Source organism: Gobius niger (genome assembly GCF_951799975.1).
Source record: "Gobius niger genome assembly, chromosome: 12".
NCBI classification, from domain to species: domain Eukaryota; kingdom Metazoa; phylum Chordata; class Actinopteri; order Gobiiformes; family Gobiidae; genus Gobius; species Gobius niger.
The window spans coordinates 5452351-5463660 of NC_136863.1; positions in this window are offsets into that span (position 1 = coordinate 5452351).

Here is an 11310-nt window from a genome sequence, read left to right on the forward strand (position 1 = left end):
CTGTTATAACCAGGGTTTCCACTGAGTTTCTTTGATCTAATATCAATAACAAATAGTGGATAGTAATGACAATAAGGAAGTGGCAAGATGGCAGATTATAAAGTCCAATATGACTATATGAAATCGGACATTCATTCACTGATAATGACAAGAATGACAATTGTTATGATAAATAACAATAACTACCAATTACATTATTACTATTTTTTATTAGCATGCCGTGTTAATAATATGAAATGGTAAAACCTCCTTGTTTGCCAGTGCTGCAAAAGTCTGTTGACTGTATGTAGACAATTGTAGCAACAGCAGGATAAAACTTAACTCACAAATACATATAGGTATATATTTGTGTTCTGAAACTAGTATAGAATACTCAGAAAGGATTGTACTTTGTTTATTTAATGTAAATGTAAAAGTAATGTATAACTGTAGCATCATGAATTGCAAATGTAATGTATATGAGCAAGGGGTCGGCACTTCTAAGCTTTTGCTTCAGTCGACTCCCTTTGAGCTTCCATTAGCTGTATGATTGTGAAACTATGGAGAAAGAGAAAATGTTAATTGCTCAAATAAACTACACAAACAAACAAACAAACAAACAAACAAGTTTTAACCTCTTAACCCCCACCGGAACCGAGCACGTTTTCTCCAGTTTGGCTTTACCCAAGTCAAAGAGCTTCTTGAAAAAGTGTCACAGTAGCAACGAAAACGAGGACAAAGACGCCCTTACGCCTGGAAACAAATGCTTTTGGATCAAATGAATGCCCGGAGTTTGGTGCCCATGAGCAGCTTTCACATCAGATCAGATCCTAAACAAAGATAAACAGCTCCAGTGACATGAATGATGATCCGCCTTCAGGCCCAGTGTTGGCAAGTTACTTAAAGAGTGTAATACATTCTATATTAGAGATTACAGCTTTAAAAAATGTTATATGTTTATGTTATATTTGTATTAAATATTACTGTTTCAGAAATGTAGCTGAGTTACACTACTCTGATTTACTTTTGGCAAAATATAAAGTGAAAATAGTAATAATGCCGCTAAGCAAAAGGGCAGTCAGAGATGTTCTTCCCCTCCGCTTCCCCCCATTCTCTGTGTTTCGTTTTGACGACATTTATACTCCAGAGTCCAAATTGATTTGGTGCTGCATTTTATTTGGAGAGAGTTTGGCATTTTTTTGTTCATATGTTTAAATGCACTTATTATACGGCTCTTCACAACGTAAGTAGAAGCTCCGTTGATTTGAATGGGATTTCCCAACGTTCTACCGGTCATTATTTTCTGATAAAGGACCTCTGAGAAAAATAATGACCGATGGCAACGGAGTTGGTGCTTTCATATCACTCCGCACGTACGTAGTAGCGACACTATCTCTGTCCCGTCACTGCGAGAGAAGTCGGGGGAATTGCTCGTGAAGTTAGCGTGAGTCTGACTTTCAACTTACCCAGAGATTCACCAACATTCCTCCAACTGTTACTCCAAAAGTTTAGAGTGTGTTCAGTTGGCAAATGGCCGTATAATAAGCGGGATCATGTATAGAACGCTGGTCAGGGTGAAACAAGGGCGAAACAAGACCCCTCCGCTTCCCGTCGGGGTCCGGTTCGCCCTGTCGGTGCTTATTTTCCCGATAATGACCAGCGTTCTATACATTATCCCTTAGTTATACCATGGTCTGGGTGAATACTGGATTCTGATTGGCTGGTGCATTATTTTGGTATAACCGCACACGTAGTCCGGTGGTTAAATCACTGGGATATCACTCCGCTGTGGCATCGCCATAGCAACGCATGACACAGCTGAATCAGATAAACACGTAATTAGTGACTGACAGGAACGTATGAGATGGATTTTGTTTAATTTCAACGTTTTTGGCCAAAACAAAATGTTTGATAAATGGGAAGTAGAGGAGAGTGAGCAGCTAGGTTAGCTAGCCTACTGTTAATAAAATATGAGCTTTCCATTTCTATTGAAAACGATTAAGGCTATTCATGATTTTCAGGCGTACATAAAATGATCCTGCATTTAAGCATATTTGTCTGGATTAGTAAAGTCAAACATAAAAGTTTCAGTTGGGCCCAGGTGTGAGCGACTCCACCGCAGCTGTTTCCATAAACAGTTGAGCTGGTTGAGCTAGCTAGCTAGCTTCAGGTTAAACAGCGTAAAAGTGAAATAACTCCTGCCCACGAGTGCCGCATATCGGTGTTTACTTTCACGGAAAAGTGTTTCCGGGTTAGTCCTGTTGTGTTGTGATTCTGTGCTGATGTTGTGTCGTTGAGCCTGACTGAGATCCTCGTAATAGCTGCGGAGAAAGACTCGCTCTGAGACGAGCCTTCAGTGACCGGCTAATAACCCACATAAAACAGTCCCGTAGTCTGGCATATTTAGTGACTTTAGTCAATGAAACAAACATTTATTATAAATGTTACGTTTGTGGGACCCTGGTATAAGCGGATTAAACAACTCGGAGCCGTGCATTAGACGGTTATAATGCACGACGCGGAGTAACACCATTCCGCTCCGCGTCGTGCATTATAACCGTCTAATGCACGGCTCCGAGTTGTTTAATCCTTACTTATAACTTATAAGTTACTTGAAATGTAATGTAAAGCAGTGTTACACTTCCGGTACAGCCTCGAAACATCACAGAGCTGAGTGTTTTTAAATCACAGTTGAAGACACATCTTTTCAGAAAAGCTTTCTATACAGAGCCACCGACTCGACTGCTGTTTTTATGTGTTTTTGTATTTATTGTTGTCTACTGTGATTCTTGTTTTTATCCTGGAAAGCGCTCTGGGCACCTTCTGGTCGTTGTTGGGCGCTATACAAAAAAAATTTGATTGATTGAGTGTTAAGTAACTTGTTTACCTTAAAGGGGCTAGATGCAAGTTGGCCATTTTATCCTCACTACTGCCATCTCAGGTCATACGTGTAACTGCAGCTTCTTTATTAAGCTCATGCATGACGGCACTTCGGACCTGACACCTTTCTGAGTGACAGGATTTTAGAGGCAGTTGTGGTGAACAGGTCTGAGCTCATTCTACACATTAGGACATGGCTGGAACATGTAGGGGAGGAAAATACTTAGTTTTAGCATGTTTAAACTCTCTTTCCGTAGTCCCTCTGGGGGCAATATGACTGTTCATGGGATTGGAGGGTCTTTCATCTCCCCCTTGTTCCTCTGGCCAGAAAACCACAATTGCAACTTGACTGCCACCGGACCGGAGCCACCGACGCACACTAATAGAATGTTGAAGAAAAAGCTAACAGGCTAACAGGCAAAGCTAACTGCGGGCTAGCACCACTTTAAACAGTATTTACATCAGATCTCCACTGTGTATTTGAACAATATCCCTCTCTGCTTTCGCCTTTTCTGTCAGCGTAGTATTCACTCTCTAAGACAATTAATAAAAAAAATGCAACTTGCAGTTGCGCTTATGGCCTCTAGGGGCAAGAGTTACTTAGTACCCCACCTCAGTGTCGTATGAACTCTAGAATGCGTGTCGCTAAGTTGTAGGGATGTAACGATGCACTCAAGCCCCGATTTAAAAGCGATTTTTGATTTTAAGTTCCTGATTTCGACACATTTTTTAACCTTTTTTTTTTACAAGCTGAAAATGTCTGTTGCATCCCTAAATTGTTCGGCCCTTGGAGAACTTTATAAAAATGGATTTGGGCCCTTGATGTATGAAAGGTTCCCCACCCCTGCTCTGTCACGGACAAAGCACAGTCTTGTTCCTTTGGTGAATTTAAAGAAACGAGGCCCTTTCAAACTGTGTTCACACGTTTTCAGTCCCTTTAGTCACAGTTTTCGTCTCATGAACTAACTTTGTATTGAGTTCTAGTCCAATGTCAGACCCCACAAATGTTACTTTGATGAAGATTTTAACTGCCAGATCGACATTGCAGACCAAAAACAGGCCTGACGTCTAAAGTGAAGCGAGCGAAAGCAGGACAAACCGAGCCCCTAACGCGGTCCACCACCCCGGGCCTCTGTGATTGTTACGATGTTTGGTTGTTTTGACGCGTTTCCTCCGGTGACGCATTTCTTTGTTTTGTCTCGAATCTAAAAATGACCGGGGAGAGTCCAGCCCACTTCCTGATCGGGACCTGCTGTAGTCGGACAAACTCATTACCAGCAGCAGAGAGAGAGAGGGGAGGGAGGGAGGGAGGGAGGGAGAAAAAAAAAGGTAGGACAAAGAGAGAGAAGCTCGGTGGGAAAGCTGGACATGAATTTACACAATGCAGACACTGTCCACTGCAGGTTAATGAGGAGCAGTGCTGCGGGTTTCCGAGAATATTCAAAGTTGGATAGTTTCCATGGGAATTAACGGGAAAAAACAGGGAAGGGGTGTAACAAAGCACCGGGCCGCCAGATTAATGACTAACATTAATAAAGGCTCTTTACGTTGAGTCGGTTCGAACTAATGTCAGATGAGGAATGAAAATGCTATAATGGAACAAGCAGAAATCCCCACTGTTAAAGCAGAACTAAGTAACTTGTTTACCTTAATAAATCCTCTCCGTAGTCCCTCTGGGGTTGATACATGTGTTAATGGGATGATTGTGGGGGGTGTTTCATCGACCCCCTGGTGTCTCTGGCCAGAAAACCATATGCCGAACTTTCCCGGCTCCGACCCGGAGTCACCAACACACACTAATGGAATCATGAAGAAGAAGCTAACAGGCTGACGGGCAAAGCTAACTGGGCTAGCGCCACTTTAAACCATATTTAGAGCCAAGTTTCATTGAAAAAAAATATAAAGTGGATGTACAATATTCCTCTCTCCCTTTGTCTTTTCTGTCAGCGTAGTATTTACTCTCACGGACAATTAATGAGTATATAAACGCAACATGCAACGACTCCTGCAGTGGCCCTTTTGGCCTCTAGGGGCATGAGTTACTTAGTACTGCTTTAATCCCCATATGAACCAAACACATTTTCTCCAGTTTGTAAAAAAAAAAAGCATCAAAAAGCAATGCGAAAAAAAGTAATGAAAAAGCAAAAAAAAATGTTACAATCGCTTTTGTAAGCCTTAGCTTTCAAATGAGGCATTACACCGTTGCTTTCCAGCTGAGAAGCTTTTAGATTTGGGTACAGCTGAACTGGAGAATTTGTAATAGGTAACACGTTAATGCCAGTTTGAACCCAATTCAGTGCCTCCCCATGACATGCATGAGCTTCATTTTGGCATAATTAATTTAAAGTCTTTAAATAGCTTTTTCATGCCCAGCTGTCAGACAAGAAATAAGCACATTTTTTAACAATGCAAAAAGTAATCTAGAAATAAGTCACATTTTCTTGAAATAAGCTATTCTGAGCTGTTGCAGTTTGAGTAAGTACGTTTTTATTTTACACGAAAGTGGACATACAAAAAAAAAGAAACATAAAGAATGCAACAAAAAATGACAAGAAGGTGATGGGAAACAAACACGGCAACAACACAAAGAAATGTGTATTGTAGTTTTGTTGGTCTTAGCTTTCAAATGAGACGGTACACTGGCCTACAGCTCTCCAGTCAAACCTTTAGATGGTAAATGGTCTCAACTTATATAGCGCTTTTCCACATATGTTTGGTACTCAAAATGCTTTACAACAAGGAACCATCACCCAGTCCCCCTCTCATTCAGTGTGCACAGACACTGGAGGCACGTTGGGTGAAGTGTCTTGCCCAAGGACACAATGACACCTTGTCAGGAAGTAAGATTCGAACCCCTGACCATCCGATCACGAGACGACCCGCTCTGCCAACTGCGCCACTGTCGCCCCATGTGGTCGGCCGAACTGGAGAAAAAGTGCTCGGAAAAAGGCTGCTTTATGCAGTTTCTGACTTTACTGACATTGATCTAAATGCAGGTATACTTTAGTTTAAGTATATATATATAAGTGTAATATTTGTATTACTATTTTACTTGAAGAATATAATCAAGTATACTTGAATGTACTTAGGGTCCAGTTCCCTTTCCAATGCAAAGGTGCCCTCGGCTAACCTAAAGAGAAGAAAGGGTAGCCCTGAAGTCACTAAGCACAGATCATCATAGTTCTGCCCACTAAGTGTGCACTGTCGTTGTGTCCTTGGGCAAGACACTTCACCCACATTGCCCCCAGTGTCTGCGTACGTTGGTGTATGAATGAGAGTATGAATGGGTGAGTGGATCCTTGCTGTAAAGCGCTTTGAGTGCCTAATGTAGGTGGAAAAGCGCTATATTAGTTGAGACCATTTACCATATAATTAAAAAATGACGACACTTCTTCGTGATCAGCGTACATATGAAAGGCTTAAGAGGGATCCAACTAGTTCATTCAACTCTTGAATGTTTGAAGGTTTTGAAGAGGGAGCAGGTGATAGATAGACTCTTTATTACCGGCTTTACCCAGGGGAAGCAACACCTTGCATTTATGGGTTACCGAAAGTGCAGAAACCAGATATATCCCCCTTAGACCAGTGGTGAGCAGTATCAACACTCTTTGGACTTTGTGGAGAAGGTCAAAGGTCGTGGAGGTGGTGAGGAGAAGGTTGACCCATGACCACTCTTTGAACACCAGCACTCCTCTCAGTCCAGATCAGGTGTGTAAATTGCTAGATATCTGTCTCAACACAACCTATTTCATATACAGAGGCGTGTTCTCCCGCCGAGTGAATGGGTTTCCCCCATTGTCGCAAACCTGTACATGGAGGAGGTAGAGGAACATATTTTGACATCTTACGGGGGGAGACTCCCAGCCACTGGTTTAGGTATGTGGATGACACATGGTTAACGATCAAATCATGGGAAGTTTCCTCCTTTTTAGACCATATTAAATCGGGGAACAAAAGCATCTATCCTTCAGTTTTCTTTCGCTTTATCCGGGGCCGGGTCGCGGGGCAGCAGTCTCAGCAGAGATGCCCAGACTTCCCGGTCCACACACACCTCCTCCAGCTGTTCTGGGGGGGCCCCGAGGCGACACCAGGCCAGCTCAGAGACATAGTCCCACCAGCCTGTCCTGGGCCTATATATGTGTGTGTGTGTGTATATGTATATATATATATATATATATATATAAATATATATACATATATATATATATGTATATATATATATATATATATATATATATATATATATATACTGTTCCTTTGCTGTTCCTATTCCTAGGAACAGCAAAGATATATATACGAGTATACTACGAGTAACAAGTACGAGTACGAGTAAGTATATATATATATATATATATATATATATATATATACTAAGTAAGTAGTAGTAAGTAAGTTCTGCTTTAGACAGAAGTTCAGACTTCTGCTGGATATAAGAGTTCAGTTTCAGAATATGACTCTTATTATATCCAGCAGAAGTTTGAAGTTCTGTCTAAAGCAGAATCTCCATGACTTCCTTCTTCACTTTTCCGTCTGTGACTGAAGAGCAATGAGGCCTCAGCCTTTTTACTGGAAACAAAGAGCTCACTGTATTTAGCGTCATGTTACTGTCACTCATGGTGTCTGACCTAAAGTCTCACTCTGAAGAAAGTCAATTCACATTTACACTGAGAAGGTTGGAAGGGCGCCCCCTTGTGTCACCTTGCATCCAAATGCCCGGTGCATAACAGCGGGTCAAAATGACCCGCGAAGGCCACACAAGGGTATTTTTTCTATATTTATTCCCAATTTTTCCATATTTTTTGCCACAATTTCTCCCAATTTTGCCCAAGAGATAGGGCATATAACCCTAACGGCAAGTAACACTATGATAAAGGAGCAATGACATATAATGTGATCACAACTATGACAGCAATGATAGCCATGAAAAAATATAACTTGCAATTTCTCGTCTGCTCTTGAAATTTTCTCCAGGCCCAGACCCAAGGCAGCGTCTTCGGACGTCGGAATCGGAATCGGCAACATGGCGGAGTTTGACTGTTGGAATCTAAACTGTAGTACACACTGGGAGTTTGAGACCCTGCGCTATGGAAGGAAGAGAGTGAAGATGTTTCTGAGTCAGAGTCGGAGTCATATGTGTCCGAGAAGCTGTCGTCTGTATCGGTATTGTCTGTGTGAGCTGTGGGTCCCATGGCTGCGCAGTCGGGCGAGGGACCCTGGCTTTTCTGCTTCATGGTTAAAGTCTCATCTCTGATTTCATTTCGTTTAGATCTGTGCAATCCAAGCCTTGGTTCTGTCACGGGCCAGGCATCAGATGAAGAGTCTGTGTGGCATGATCCTGACCCGCCGAAATTTTGTTTTGAAAAGGAGCGGTCATCTCGCTGGCTTTTGCGTGCTGATTTCTTGTCAAAGTATTTCTTCCAAAGGCCTTTAAAGTAATGCTTTACCGAGCTTAATCTACTGCTTGATTCACTGGGAGTCATGTACATGTCAGTTTTAGGAGAAGTGTTTTTCTTGTCTGAACACACACTGAAGAGATGAACAGGCGTTTCTATTCTCTGCTTAGGGCAAGACGCGAAAAGTTTGTCCACCTTTCGACGGGAATCTGTTTCTTTTTTTCCCGGTGTTTTACTCTCAACCGACGTCTTCATGGAAATGTGAGACTCCTGTATTTTTGGAGTCCTGTCGGATCCTGCACTTACACGTGTCTTTTCACAAGACGATTTTGGTCTTACTAAAATGCTTTCACACGATCCTTGGAGGTTAAACTCCGTGGTATCACCGTAGGAAGCTGTATTATTTGCCTGCGGCCTCTTGGGGACGTGTATGGGTTTGACCTCGGTCCTTGTAGGCTCAGCTGTAGACGGTATTTTGAATTCACCGCTCCAGCCTGGCACATCAATGCTCTCATTTAGGTCAGATCTGTGCAATCCAAGCCTTGGTTCTGTCACGGGCCCGGCATCAGATGAAGAGTCTGTGTGGTATGATCCTGACCCGCCGAAATTTTGTTTTGAAAAGGAGCGGTCATCTCTTTGGCTTTTCTGTGCTGATTTCTTGTCAAAGTATTTCTTCCAAAGGCCTTTAAAGTAATTCTTTACCGAACTTAGTTTTCTGCCTGAGTCACTGGGAGTTGTGTTCATGTCAGTTTTAGGAGAAGTGTTTTTCTTGTCTGAACACACACTGAAGAGGTGAACAGGCGTTGGCGTTTTCTGCGAAGGGCAACAGGCGAACAACTTTTCGACCTTTCGACGGGAATCTATTTCTTTTTTCCCCGGTGTTTTACTCTCAACAGACGTCTTCATGGAAATGTGAGACTCCTGTATTTTTGGAGTCCTGTCGGATCCTGCACTTACACGTGTCTTTTCAGAAGACGATTTTGGTCTTACTAAAATGCTTTCACACGATCCTTGGAGGTTAAACTCCGTGGTATCACCGTAGGAAGCTGTATTATTTGCCTGCGGCCTCTTGGGGACGTGTATGGGTTTGACCTCGGTCCTTGTAGGCTCAGCTGTAGACGGTATTTTGAATTCACCGCTCCAGCCTGGCACATCAATGCTCTCATTTAGGTCAGATCTGTGCAATCCAAGCCTTGGTTCTGTCACGGGCCCGGCATCAGATGAAGAGTCTGTGTGGTATGATCCTGACCCGCCGAAATTTTGTTTTGAAAAGGAGCGGTCATCTCTTTGGCTTTTGTGTGCTGATTTCTTCCAAAGGCCTTTAAAGTAATTCTTTACCGAGCTTAATCTACTGCTTGATTCACTGGGAGTCATGTACATGTCAGTGTTATGCAGGACAGAAGTGTTTTTTCTGTCCGAACACACACTGAAAAGGTTAACAGGTGTTTCTGTTTTCAGTCTGTCCACCTTTCGACGGGAATTTTCTTCGTTTTTTCCCTGTGTTGAGTGGACCATTTGGTGCTTGAAGTCTGGATTAATTTTACTCTCAACAGACGTCTTAATGGAAATGTGAGACTGTTTTGATGTCCTGTGGGGCTCTGCAGAACTTACACGTGTCTTGACACGTCTTGACGATTTTGGTCTTACTAAAATGCTTTCACACGATCCTGGAAGATTCTCCATTGTGTCTCCGTAGAGAGCTGAAGGAGCTGTCATCGGCCTCTTGGCGAAGGAGGAGCTGTCATTGGCCTCTGTGTTTGTGACGAGGTGTGTTTTGACCTTGGGCCTCGTGGGTACGGCTGTTGATGGTCTTTTGGACCCTTGCACATGATGATTGGATGTAACGTCTAATGGTTCATCAGTGTCTGATAGATCATCGTCTGATAAATCTATCATTTCCGTGCCCTCTGTAAACGTCCTTAAATACAGAGACATGTTGTCGTTGAGTTAAAGGGTCTCTTCACAAGTGCTGAGGCGGGTCAAACTCAGAGGTATGTGCCATGTGTCCATGGCAACAGAACTCACCCTCCTGGTAAGAAGGCTAGGTATAGTTGCCATGGTTACTGGGCTGTTATGACATCACCACGTTCATCTCTGGAATCCCCCAAATATGGTCATGTTCAAAGCAGCCAGAAGGGGAAATAAAGACTTCAACAAACACTGAATTATGAATATATTTTTCAAATAAATATAGAAATCCACCTTAGAATACACACAGGAGAGAGACCTTACACCTGTCCAACCTGTGAGAAAACATTTGTCCGAAAGAGTCATCTCCACATACACATGTGAACACACACGGGCGATAAACCCTACAGCTGCTCGTTCTGTAATAAAGAGTTCACCGTGAGCTCCAACCTCAAAGTCAACATGAGACTTCATACAGGGGAAAAACCTCACGGCTGTTCAATGTGTGAGAAAGGCTCATCTTAATGCACATATGAGGACGCACACAGGGGATAAACCTTTCAGCTGCTCTGTATGTAACAAGTCCTTTTCTCAGAAGAGAAATCTCGACGCACAGCAGAATACACGCAGCAGATAAAACTTTACAGCTGTGCAGTCTGCACTAAAGAGTTCATCCAGAGCTGTAATCTCAACGCACACATGAGAACTCACACAAAGTGGAGCCAGAGCTGAACTGAAGGCGACTGAGGCCGATGACCTGGTTGTGTTTATTTGATGTAATTAAAATGTTGCCAAATCTACTTTTTTAAGCTATTTTTTTTATCGTGGTAGAATGTTGTTCTCTCATCAAACACTGACCTGGAGTTGATTTTGTTCAGGCACTAATGCATCTTCAGATCGTCCCCAGTGGCAAAGCTCCCTCGCCTCTTCATCTTTTGCTAAGCTTAATCCTGCACCACAGAGTAAAAAACACTCACCATAGCCCCACTACGGGGAAAATAAATAAATAACTCTTATTATATATCTTTATATTCAACATTTAATGAATATAATAATGAATGTAAACTAGATGTAGTGAGGTGGGGTAGGTGTCCCTGCATTAAGCCAATGGCACGTAGGGGGCGCGCTATAAAAGGGGCTCTTCCCCATC